Raw genomic sequence first — 13,916 nt, 5'->3', positions numbered from 1 at the left:
TTTTCCAAGGTGCTGTGATGAAGAAGAAAAAAACAAGGAAAAATATAATTCCAAATCTCAAGTAAACATGGTTTTCTCACATTTACATGCTCTAGAATAGCAGGTTTTTGATATCAGCAGATTGTGGTGCATGTAAACCAGGGTTCCTCAAATCTTGCACTAAAGGGCCAATGCGCTGCAGAGTTTAGCTCCAACCTTGATCAAACTATTTTTCTAATGATCATAAAGGCATTGATTAGCATGCTCAGGTGTGTTTGATTAGGGTTAGAGCTAAACTTAGCAGGAAAGTGGCTCTCGTGGGTCAGATTTGAGGAACCCTGGCGTAAACACTCTCGGTGTTAGTTTTATGACAAACAAATAAATCCAAATGTCTACCTAACGGCCTGTGTACACCAAGAACTATAACTATGAAGATAACTGTTTGCATCCACACCATTGCATGATAACATTATCAGTTCGCGTTGCAATTCTATCCACTGCTGCTTTAAATACTCTAGCTCTTTAATGCATGTTAGTTTCTGATCATTCTGAAAGTGATAATGTTCCTCTGTGCCATTATCGTTATGTTGTGATGTGAATACTTTTACAATCAAACTATTTTAAAGGGGTCATATGACGCAATTTAAATTTTTCCTTTCTCTTTGGAGTGTTACAAGCTCTTGGTGCATAAAGAAGATCTGTAAAGTTGCAAAAATCCAAAGAGATATTCTTTATAAAAGTTAAGAGTCAGCCACACCTACCTTTGTCAAAATCGACGTGTTTTAGAAAGGCGGGGCATAGAGGAGAAACAATAATATACAGTATGTGGAAAATAATGGGGTTTTTTTACCTTAAACCGCATAAACACATTTCATTACACCAAATACACAAAATAATGTTCTTTTTAGCAACATCGTATGACCCTTTTAAAACCATAGTTATTTTCCTCAGTGGGAACAGGCCTTGACCCGTCATTAGCCAACAGATATATCAATAAATGAAACTACTCGACAGGATTTTCTCCACAGGGCATTAGGTCAAAAATCAAAAATTCTGCTCAGGTGAAGTGAGGAACATGTCTCAAGGGGAGTTCTCATGGTGTGTTGAGGGATCTGGCAATGCTGTGACAGCTTGTGGGAGTAAAGTAAGTTAAAGTGTGAAAGCGAGTCTTTGGAGGTGTTTTCCGCTTTTCTAGGATATTCCAGTGGCTATCTCAACAGCCTGAAAGTGAGATGAAAGTGGAAAGTTTGAAACGCTTGGACAAGGACAGAGAAATGCCGGAATTCTGTGGATAATTTTGACATGCCACTGTGAGTACAACATCTGCTAAAATGAAGGAGAAAAATTCAGGGTTTTGATTTCTGAATATTAATCACTTCAGAAACACAGTCTCCTGAGACAGATGACTGCTTACAGTAAGTAATAGGACACCGTTATTTTAGACACATCAAATGTCATCTTTGACACTTTGGCAAACAGAAGCTCTCGATGGCTTTTCTACATCAGTAAATTACAGAACAGATATGTCTGTTGACGTAATGGTATAGTCTAGACTAGCTTCACATTCAGACATAGTTAATGTACAATACAGACAGCAATACATAATTCATGAATTCAGTATTCTAGGAACCTAACAGGATTCGTAAACATTTGTATGTCTCTATCTTAAAATGTTAAAATGTATGTCTTAAGCTTAAAATGCTTATGACAAAAGTATTGAGACACTTATTTTGAGATAATTTGGTTAAAGTTTATTACAAAAATGGCTCATAAAAGAACAAAATGAATTTTGTTCAGACAAAAGGTTTAGCATAATTTGTTTGCAGATGCCACTTGATTTGATATTTTCTTATAAAATTCAGTGAAATTCAGACTTTTTAAGTGTGGCTTAATGGGTTTGTTCACCCAAACAAACAAAGGCCTCCTGTAGTGAATCGATGTGTTTTTGCAAGAGACATATCCATATTCAAAACGTAATAATCACTTTAATGTAGCTTGCGCCAGCAGTTGTACACGGAAGCAGCTCTGGGCGGATGACGTATGAGTTCAGTGCTGCGCATGTGCCAGTGAGTCTCGTGAAAACCTCGTGAAAACCTGTTAACAGGAGCAAAGGAAGCAAAGTTTCCTTACTTTAGCAAAGGAAAACCAGTCTCCTCTTGGCTTATATCGAAATCCTCCAACATTCTTCTTTACAAATCCTCGTTTTATACTTCTAATTCTTGACCATTGTTTTGTTTTGCTCTCTCCATGCGTCACTTCTGAGCGGCGCATGCGCATAGACGACCTCATACGTCATTCCCACGTAAACTGCTTCCGTTTACAACAGTGAGTGCAAGCTAGATTAAAGTGATTATTACGTTTTGAATATGGATATTTTTCTAACAGAAACGCATCGATTCACTACAGAAGGCCTTTGTTCACCCCCCGGAGCCGTGTGAGACACTTTTTTTTATGGATGGGCTCTTTTTATTTCACTTCTTTTGGACTGATGCATGCAACACCCGCTGAGTGCCATTAAACACCTCGAAAGATCAAAGACAATTTTTTATATAACTCCGACTGGATTCGTCTGAAAGAAAAAAGTCATGTACACCTAGGATGACTTGAGGGTGAGTAATTTATGGGCTAATTTTCAATTTTGGGTGAATTAACCCTTTAAGTGCCCAAACGCTTCTTCCAATCACTCTATATCTATATACTGACAAATATCAAAGCCACCTTGAAGGTAAACCAGGTTTAAATTCTTTTCATCCACCTCTCCTCCCTCATGAATCTGCAGACGAAAACTCGGCACATACAGTCGGTATGCTGCAAAACCCAAATCTGCATAACGCTCAGCTCTGCCTAGAATTCCTCCACAAGCATCTCTCCCCTCACAATCCTCCCCTTCTGTCTTCCCTTCCTCCTCCTCCTCCTCCGGGGAGTCAGGGGATCTTTTAACAAAACAAATCTGAATGCAATTTCAAATTATTTCCACTTGACTCAGTGATGTATAAAGGGAGCACTGCAATTAGCAGCACTCTTTGATACTTCTCTCTCCAGTGATCCAGCAGACAAATGCATTACTATCCTTGCACCCTCTCTTCACCACTGCAGTCCAAGCATTTTGATGTGGGTAGGAGTGAAATCTCAGCTGCTGTAACTAAAACCAAAACTCCACAATGCCAAGAGTTGTGCGCTCCTGGGAGCACCAGACGTATTATGTTTGAGGCGCGCGTCAAAGGGCTTAATGAATTATCCATCTGAGGTGGGAAGCAATTAACCTATATTAGTTTGAGATGTGTTGCTATAGCTGTCAAAGAGTATGCAAGACTCTTTGCTTCTGCAGTCAACTTATACCAGAATGTACAGTGTGGGCCTCTGAACAGCAGCTTGTTTACAAGTTCAACTCTATACTGTGGCTAGTGAAAGGAAAGAGTGTTAGCTATCATTTTTGGCATCTTTTTCTTCAATCCAACCTATAGGACTGACTGTCTGCCTTGTTATTTTGCAAGTGATGAAATGAGATATTGTACCAATAATAAAGAGCCGTTGGCGTCAGCATGAAGCCAAGGCAGTTGTTTTCTTCTGAAAGGAGCAAACTGATTGTGGGAAAATAGTAGAAAGAAAACTGGACCTTTTGTGCTCACATTGTGGTTAGCTTATGAGGTGCTAAATAGACAATGTGTGAGACAGGCATTATTTTACATATTAATGAATATGCTGTGTTCAAATAACTAATTTGTTCACTCATTCTTTATATAGGAATGAAAACTGTACACTACCGTTCACATTTTTAAAAAATAAATTAATACTTTTATTCAGCGAGAATGCATTAAATTGATCAGTAAAGTGACAGTAAAGACTTTTATAATTTTTTTTAATCTATTGTTGTTCAGTGAAATTTTTAAATAAATGCTGTTCTTTTGACAATTCTATTCTTTAAAGAATCCTGAAAAAAATGTATCACAGTTTCCACATAAATATTAAGCAGCACAACTGTTTTCAACATTGATGATAATAAATGTTTCTTGACCACCAAATCAGCATGATTTCTAATGGATCATGTGACACTGAAGACTGGAGTAATGGCTGCTGAAAACTCAGCTTTACCATCACAGGAATAAATTACATTTTAAAAGAAAACAGTTATTTTAAACTGTAATAACATTTTGCAATATTACTGTTTTTACTTTATTTTTATCAAATAAATGCAGCCTTGAAGAGCATAAGAAACTTCTTTACAAAACATGAAAAAATCTTACTTTTGAACTTTATTCTCCCTATGGGTAAAATATGGTAAAATATGGGCAGACCTAGCCAAGAGAAAGCTTCAGTAGCGTTCAGTAGCTGTGTTTTCCAACACAACCGGTTCTCAGGTGGGAGAAAAAAAGGCCTTGAAAGGATTAGAAACCCCCTGCTTGAGGAAAGAAATCCCCACAGTCTAACCTGATTGTGCACTAAAGAGAGAAGGGGGTACAGACGAGGCCTAACCAAACAGTTTTGGTTTCTTTTAAATAAATAGTTCACATATATTAAATTCTGTCATCATTTACTCACCTTTATGTTGTTCCAAACGGTTTGACTTTCTTTTTTCCCTGGAACTAAAGTTAAAGTTCTGGTTGTTTTTATTCATGCAATTACAAAGAATGGAGACTAAAGATTCCAAGTTTCAAAAAGGATGCAAAAGAAATAAGTTATTTTGTAAGGACGACTGTAGTCAGTTTGAAAGGACAATATATAACATTGTCTTTGCAAGTCATAGCATAGCTTTGTGTGAGGAACAGAATTTCCACAAAAGAAAGAACATAATAACGGTTTGGAATGACATAAGGGTGAATAAATGATGACAGAATACTAATAACTTACTATGATTCAGGTCTGGAAGATATTATCTTGTCTTGACAAGGAAATATCATATTTGAAGCAAAGGTACACATTTTGACTGCAAGAGCAAAAATGTCTGGAATAATGCAAACACATTAAATTAGCACTTCATTTAATGCATTTAACATATAAATTAACAGATCTCAGCATTTGAAAGCATGGGTTTAATTAGTCTTTTAAGAGTCAAAATGTTCTTTTTCATACTCCTACATTCATCAACATCAACAATTACAAAAAGTAATCATCTTATAATAGAGCTAGCAGTCTCAAACCATCTATGACACTTGTATGTATGCCTGTTCCCCCATGATAGCCCTCAGACTTCTGAAACTGCAGCAGAAAATCTAAGAATGACAATAAGCTATGTGAGAATCATTCATTAGAAAAAAAAAAGTCATGCCCATGGACACCTTTATCGGACGTTCGTTATCTGGCTTTTTCTCAGCTCTGGCCTTGTCCTTATGACAGATTTATCAGCTGGGGGAAATTACAATTCAAATTGATTTATGAAATCACATTTAATTCCCACATGTGCCTATTAAATTTCTCTGCAGAAGCCCCTCTTCAACTTTTGTGCACCTCTGTTCCTTCCCTCCATCAATAACAATCAGTGAAAAACAAATGAACTCTAAACCCCACATTGCTCCTCACCATGCAAGAATCCATAAACACAATATTACCCAGGCCACATTTTTAGGCATCATTTCACACTTGATCTGCTAGGTAGTTTGCGTCTATGCATTCGGCTTCATTTACAAAATGTGCACTTCATTTCATTTCTAAGACACGAGAATAAAAAAAAAAATAATAATAAAATACAATCAATCAATCAATATGAAGTTGTAATGAAGGAGCAGACTTCTCTGCTCTTTGTCCACACAGAATCACAGCAGCACTCCAAGTTTGGCTGCTACATCACTCACTTCATTGCATTTCATTGGAGCCACTTACTCTTTCAGTATAGTGTGGTAAACCAATTTCACATCCCGTTTTCATACATCAGCCGTTAGGAGACCTTATCTAAAATGCTTTACATGGCAAAATGACACCATCATTCCTTGACAAACATGACAACATGACAGCTATTTTCCACAACGGACCCTTACTCATACAAATAGATGGATAAAGAACAACAGCAGCATAAACACTGAGGGAAAGTCAACATCTCTTACAAGACAGGATGCAGGATGGTCTTTAATGTCATTCTTTGTAACCTTGAAAACACTGGCTGTTATATACACATACATGTTCTATCCTGGAGGCATTGCTTAAAAAAACATATGCTTAATGAAAAATGTATGTTTGTGAAGATCAATTTTATAACATTTTACAAGGTACCACACATCTGGGATGAAACAAACAAACAAACAAAAGCTTCTGTGAATGCAAAAAAAAAAAAACACTGGATACCGTTAACCAGAACGTACTATTACCCCAAACGTAACAGTTACACTATGACGTCCGCACAGCTAGAAACTAAAGTTCCATCTAGTAATTAGTTAAATACTTTGACACTTTGACAGTGTGGTGCATCCAAGCAAGTCAGTGTGGCTCCAACTCTGGAGTATATTTACGGCAGAGAAAAAAAGATGTACAAAGCAATTTATGTTCACATGTCACAAAATACTTGATAATCTTGTTTTCAATTTATTATTATAATATTTTATGCTGCTGTAATATAATATTCAGGTGGGCATGGTTCCAAAAAAAATGCATAAATAAAAATAAAATATCTATACTTTATACCTAAAATATTTAAAATAGTATACCGAATTATTATTAAATATGTAATATTATATAGTATGTATATGTTATATAAAACATTTTAATATTTAGAATATCATATTTAGAATCATTCTACCATGTGCATCATTTGTTTACAAAGCTTTAAAAGGAATTCACACATTTTATTTTATCAGTGTAAGCAAATGACTGAAAGAAATGATTGAAATATAAAGTAAATTATCACAAATATATGACTGACAATACTTGCTAGCCAAAATCAAATACAATTTGGAAATAAATGGATAAAGGGTTTTAATTAAAATGAAGTGTTCTATTAAAGCAAAATGTCTTCGGTTTTCTGGAAGCTGGTTGACAGGAATAAATATTAGCTGTATTATTATAGTTGTGTTAGTTGAAGATTATGTATGTGTGTTGAACTGAACAGGAGGCAACAGAGAGATAAACCAGAGTAGAAAGACAAATGGGCTTTTAAAGAGAACAGCACTGGTTGATTTATACTCGTCTTCCAGTGCTGTAAAAATGTACACATGCTGAGAACAAAGCAATTAGACAACTGCTCAAAGTTGCTCACACCTAGTACCTGAAGTTTTGCAAGCAAGCTGCAGGCGTACAGCGAGAGGAGCAGCTACCATAAACAAGAGTGCAGGGTTATCTTTATACATAAGCCACACAATTAATTCCCCAAACATTTTCAATCAAATATGACAATGGACACTGCTGAGCAAGGGGAAAGCGGGAGAGAATGTAAAGGGACTACAGGGTGACAGTGCCAGAGATCACAGAATTAGCATGCTAACTTGGCCTAGTTGTACTTGAAAGACAGCATTATCGGGTGCAGAAACACGCTCAAGTGTCACAAAATGAGCCACAAGAAGATTGCAAAGTGGAACATCTGTGAAGAAAAGACATTCAGTGTCTATAAACTTCTTATCTGTTAGCCATGGAAAAAGTCATTGGCTTTCTTTATGCCACTGTCAAGTGCAGCTCCTGCAAGCAGTGAGATTGTGTCCTGTCATGTGGGAATGTGCAACTCTGTTTTGAATTTTGAGATACAAAATTCCAATGAAACTTGAAGATGGAAATTCTTTTCATGTAGATATGAAAATACAGTAACATGTTTTGAGTGTTGGGAATTCTGCCTTAATTTTCTATAGGTGGGCAGCCTGTTCTCTTACTGACTTTTGCCACCCTGCAACCCAGAGCAACTTATTTCATCATTGCAATGTGACCTTTACTTGTCATGTTGAGCTTGTCCAGCTATTAATGTTAATGGCAAAGCTCTCAGCATTCATATACAGCACAGCTGCTAGGCTCCATCAGAGACTGACATGCAGGAAAGAAACAAAGAGGTCAGAGGCAGAAAGGTCAACATAAAGAAAAAGAAGAGGGCATGTGACTGTGTGACTGTTAAAGCCCATATATAATGCCATACACCTTATTTTTAATGTAAAGGCATGCACTTCCATTTTTACTTTGAAAGGCTTCCAGTATCAGCTGTTTCCAGTTATTTTAGCTGTATAAAGTTTGTATGCTACTTAATGTTGCAAATAGTTTTACTGTTTACTGCACCTTATTGTAATTATTTACCTAAATCGAATATATATATATATATATATATATATATATATTTTTTTTTTTCATTTGTTACAGTCAGATGTATTAGTTTTTTCTCAAATTAGATTTACGGTTTGATTCAAACCTTACATTTTGTTGTACTACTAATCAAAAATATTAATTTTCTCTAAGACAAAAAAAAATTCATACAAAGAAAACTATTATAATTTTTCTTTTTACAACTTTATTTCACTATAAACAAAAGGGGAAGTATTTTTCACTTGGATTTTCACTTTGAATAAAACTAAAACATTTGGTCAAAGTTAAATAGATTTAACTTACTATAAATAAAGACAACTTCAAAAAGACCTCAATGTTTATAGGACCTTAATCTGCATCATATTTTCTGTTATACTAACAACATTCACAGGAAATAGTTTACTTCCACGTTGAACAATAAGATGGATTCAGCTTTTTGGAAGAGGAATTCCCAGCAAGCCCACTTTTTATCTTCACTGTGGGATTGGTGGAACCTTTTTACGAAGGTTATCATCCTCCTTGAATCTCATAGTTTCCAATGTAATTATGTGTCAGCTAAAGGGAAGAAATATCAGCCACAGAGCATGAAATATGTGCAGCTCTGAAGCATTATTTAATATACTGAGATGTAAAAACACAACAAAGACCTGAAGTGACAAATGAAAAGTACTGAGATGCCTTATCCTGCACAATTGTTTATTAAGATGGACCAGATACCATGTGAAACCCCACTGTTGGAAATTAGGGGAGCTGGAAGGGTTTGCCATACAATTTTGTGCAACTACAGACTGACAAAACGGGAACGATTCCATCTTAAGTCCGCCACATGCTGTAATCAATAACAGTATGTGTGATTGTAAATATCTATAGAATACTACAACAGAAAATAATATGCAATCAATAATCACTGAACTGATAATAAATGACAAATACAGATTGGAAGATTATTGTGATTATTTATGTACGCTGATGTACATATTTACAGACCAAGCCTTTGCCCGGCCATTCTTCTTTAAACCATTGCATTTTACCCTTCACAATAAATGAAAATCACTATTTTATATCAGCTATTTTAATCTTTAACATGAACTAGCTCTGTACAATAGAAATGTTATCCTCTAATTTGAAGTGGTATTTAGTGTTTCACTCCCATACTGATTCCAAAGCCCAATCTAGCATCCTTTTAAGTAACTAAGTTGGTTTGGATGCATGCCCTTAACTGACTTAATATGGTACTGAAGGAATTAAGTGCTGTCTGACAACATTAATGTTCATGCAAGCGTTCCTCAATCAAGTAGCAGTAACTAATTCAAATAGAGCAAGTGTATGTCTAATAACAAAGGAAAAGAAGTTCCACAGAAGTATGGAAATGCATGTGTGAGAGCAGATAAAGGCCACAGAGATTGGATTTAAAGAGGAGAGTGGCATCTTTATGCATGAGAGCTTGAGATATGAGCAGGCACATACTGGGGAGATTCATGCTCTCTCAACAGCCTCACAAAACCCTCTGACATCCAAAACTGCATTCAAATTTATATGAACACTTTTCTTAAAAACCCTTTTAAGATTTGGATCTATGAAGAGTAGACTTTCTAATCTAAGACTAATCATATGGATCTATATGAGCACTGACTCTTGACATTAAGAAAAATGATTAACTGTGGCATCCTTGTCATCTGTGGTTTGGCTGATTATTGATCTGAAGGTTTGATATGTAAAAGCGGACAATTAACAATCAAAACTATTTAAAAATGGCAGATGAAACTGCCATTCTGAAATTGTTCAAACAAGGAAATACTAATAAAACACAAAGGGTATAAACTGTTTAAATACTGTTGAACAAAAAAAGCAAACAGCAAACCTTTGCTGGCTCTTTAGTGTGTCATTGTGGATCAGGAAGAGGGTCATCACAGATACTTGAGACTGTAATTCAGTCCTCTTTGGATGAAAAAATTGTTATGTGCACCATATTCAAATAGGGACGGTCTCTTAAAGTGAGAGAGTAATCTGCATAGAAAACCAAATGAGTGTAGATGTAAAACACCCCTTAGCTATATAAGAATATGATTAGCTGTCTAAATATCTCTTTGCTGCATTTAATTTGTCACAGCTTTTATGATTATTTTATGCTGTAGTTTTCAAGCTTCATACTACGTTTCATTCAAATATTTAAATATTTTTAAGGGCTGTCATTTAACATGTCGAAATAGTACAATTAATTATTTATAAAATAATATGATTTAAAAAAAATACACATTTAATCAATCCTCCAGACTTGTACATAATTCTATAAGGAATTTTAATTGTATTAAATGGTCATGTGACCATTTAAAAATATATACTAAAAATATTTTTTACCCATCATAATAATGTAATATCTTTGAATTATCTTCATCTGGGAGCTTTTCTCAGACATACATGTTCATATTATCAAAAAACAACAACAACAAAAAAACAAACATTACATTAATGCATTAGTAAATGTGTAATTTTGTAAAACGCACAAGACAAGTCTAAACCCTACGGATCAGAATAGACTTGTGAATAAATGCTCAGTGGTACCTGCTGGTGGAGTCACTGAGATTTGCAGCACTACAGTAGAGTGAATCAGGAAGGCAACAGGACCCCTGAAGCTGTGAAGGACAGCAGAGACAGACATCGGGTACAAACGGGTGACTTAACAACTTGATTTGTGGCCAAGCCATAGCAGCCAATAGGGCAAAGATGTCACAGCAATTGATATTCGACTATATTTGGTTTCCACTTCTATGCCCCTTCACGGTGTTTGTCCCCATCAGGGTGACAGATGGATCTCCAGCTCCATATGTCAGCAGTCCTATAGGGCTCTTTGTGTCAGCCTACAGCCATGTGAGTACCATACACAAATGAAAAGTCAGCTCCAGAAAGTCAGCTCTGCATAAAGGTGCTATGGCAGTATTGGCACCTGCAGCCTTGACACCCCCTAAGCTGAGGGGTACAAACACAGTCCAAATATTTTCACCCCACCAGCCAGTGTTTTTTTATTGTAATATATATATATATATATATATATATACACACATACAGTAAAAAAAAAAAATAATAATAAATAAATATATATATATATACAGTATATATATATATATATACACACTATATATATATATATATATATATACGTATATATATTTGTCCCTCTGACAGTGGAATTATATAGCTATTTAGCTTGTGATCGCCTATTCAAAAATATTAAATACAATTTTAATTGAGGTAGAATTGCAGATTTGCAGATCTGCAATTTGAATTTGAATGTAAGGAAGTAGAATTAAAATAAATTGAAATTCACTGCCTTGACAAGATGATGCCTTACCCCCTAAGCTGAGGGGTACAAACACAGTCCAAATATTTTCACCCCCCCAGCCAGTGTTTTTTTATTGTAATATATATATATATATATATATATATATACACACATACAGTAAAAAAAAAAAATAATAATAAATAAATATATATATATATACAGTATATATATATATATATACACACTATATATATATATATATATATATACGTATATATATTTGTCCCTCTGACAGTGGAATTATATAGCTATTTAGCTTGTGATCGCCTATTCAAAAATATTAAATACAATTTTAATTGAGGTAGAATTGCAGATTTGCAGATCTGCAATTTGAATTTGAATGTAAGGAAGTAGAATTAAAATAAATTGAAATTCACTGCCTTGACAAGATGATGCCTTAATAAAGCATTGTTTGACAGTTTTGAAAAAAGTTTAATTGTTTTGAAATACTACAAAAGTTCTAATTTAATTCAGTGTGTTACTTGCAAGATGCTTGCTTGCTAGACTGACAGACAGACATACAGACAGATAGTTTTTTTTTCCTAGATCGATTATTTTTTTAGATTAGATTAGATAGCCATCTCATTATATACAGCAGAATTTTTGGCTGAATTCACTCTGGGATGTTCTCTGAGGCAATTAATTTCACGGTCATAACAAAGAACAGAAATAAAGAGGGGTTGCTTGTGTTTTCTAGCTTCACATTTCTGGGTCATTTTTTTTTTTTACCAGGCTCTAATGCATCTTTCATAAGCAAGACACCGTACACCAGAAGCACAGAGATAATTGTAGAGGTGAACATATAATCTCACGTATTTTCCCCTGAAAAGATTAAGAAGAGCGAGACCGTTATCTCTTTAGGAGACGGTGGTATCAGTGGTGTCATCCGCTGAGAAGATGAATGACTCCGGCTGAGGCAATTTGATGGTCAGGAGCCACAAGTAATTTTTCATTCAGAATTTTAATTTGTGGTGCCTTTTACTCTTCAGTTTGCAAAGGCAAAAAAAAAAAAAAACATTCTTCAGCACCCTGCTGAATGGAATTTCCATGCTGGTCTGAGATGGTTTATGGAGGTTTGGTCTGAATTATTCAGATTTAATTAAAACATAATTTAATCAAATGCATTTATAGTTTAATGTTTGTAATGCTAGAGGAACAAACATTGCAATGTTTAAATTATTTTAAATATTGAAGTGCTTCAATTAGAGCAGGTGTTATGTATATATACTGTGCAAGTATATGTATCTCCATTATCACATTAAGATACATGGTATTTACTATTATAAACCAGCTTTTAAATATTAATATGAAAGCTAGCATATGTTATAAGCACATCTCTTGCGTTCATGTTTTTGGATCTCCTTCATTCCTTCAGTCCACAAAAATCTGTGCATTGAAGCAAAGCCTTAAAGTGGTTAATCCTCCACACTGAGAAAAAGAGAGAGAAAAAAATAACTAACATAAACAAAGCCAGATAAAACAACCTCCATCCTCCTTTCTGATCTCTTAGATCCTCCTCTTTCTGTTCCGCTTCTCAGTGGGCTCACCACACGCCATCTCCCTGCCTTCAAATGTGCTCGCTGCTGGCCCTTTAAATCCTCTCCATTATAATTCCTGAAGCGAGCAGCTGGCCATAAAACAAAGATCGAGAAACAAAGGGAAAAGCACATAGTCTCTTCAAAACACAAACTCAGACACACAGACATGCTTGCTCTCTCACCTGTTCTCCTTGTCATCTGAGGGTGGGGGTGGTGGTGGGGGGAGGGCACTGTGCAGGATTTTCCAGCCAGCAAAAGTGAGCAAGGAGGAAGGCAGAAGAAGTTTCTTCACAGACAGGCTCGGATCACTCTGCAAGACAATGCATTCCTGTCGAGTTTTACCTGCTCCTCTTTGGATTTGGTAATTCTGTAGACTGTAAGTTCTTCAAACGGTCTGAGAGAGAGAGACTGAGCAAGAGAATGCTCCCTCAGGTCATAAGGATTTTATACATCTTGTCTTTTTTCTTTTTCCAAGGGGGCTTTATCAGGTAAGACATTAATAGCATGCATATCTGTTGTGTGGTTATTTTCACAGTGTTCATTGTAAGAAATGTCATATTGATTTATTTTCTTTTTCTTAAGAGTAATAGTTGGGGGATATTTTGGGTAAAAATACAAAAAAAATGCTCTGCTTGGACTGTAAACTAACTCTCTATTGAATCTGGAAACTTGAGTTGAAGCTTAAACAAGATGAGAAGGTTTTTGTTAGTTTATTTTTATAATTTCAAAATATTGACTGGTGAATTTAAAATGTAAAAAACACAGAAAACAGTCAGTCTATGGAAATGTGGTCTTTTTTCTTTTTTTTTAAGAAAAACATGGTGCTCCTCTCCTGCCAATTCCAGCAAATGAAT

The sequence above is a fragment of the Sinocyclocheilus grahami genome, unplaced genomic scaffold (genome assembly GCF_001515645.1).
Source record: "Sinocyclocheilus grahami isolate Dianchi unplaced genomic scaffold, SAMN03320097.WGS_v1.1 scaffold515.1, whole genome shotgun sequence".
NCBI classification, from domain to species: Eukaryota; Metazoa; Chordata; class Actinopteri; order Cypriniformes; family Cyprinidae; genus Sinocyclocheilus; species Sinocyclocheilus grahami.
Note: the sequence above shows the minus strand (reverse complement) of the source record.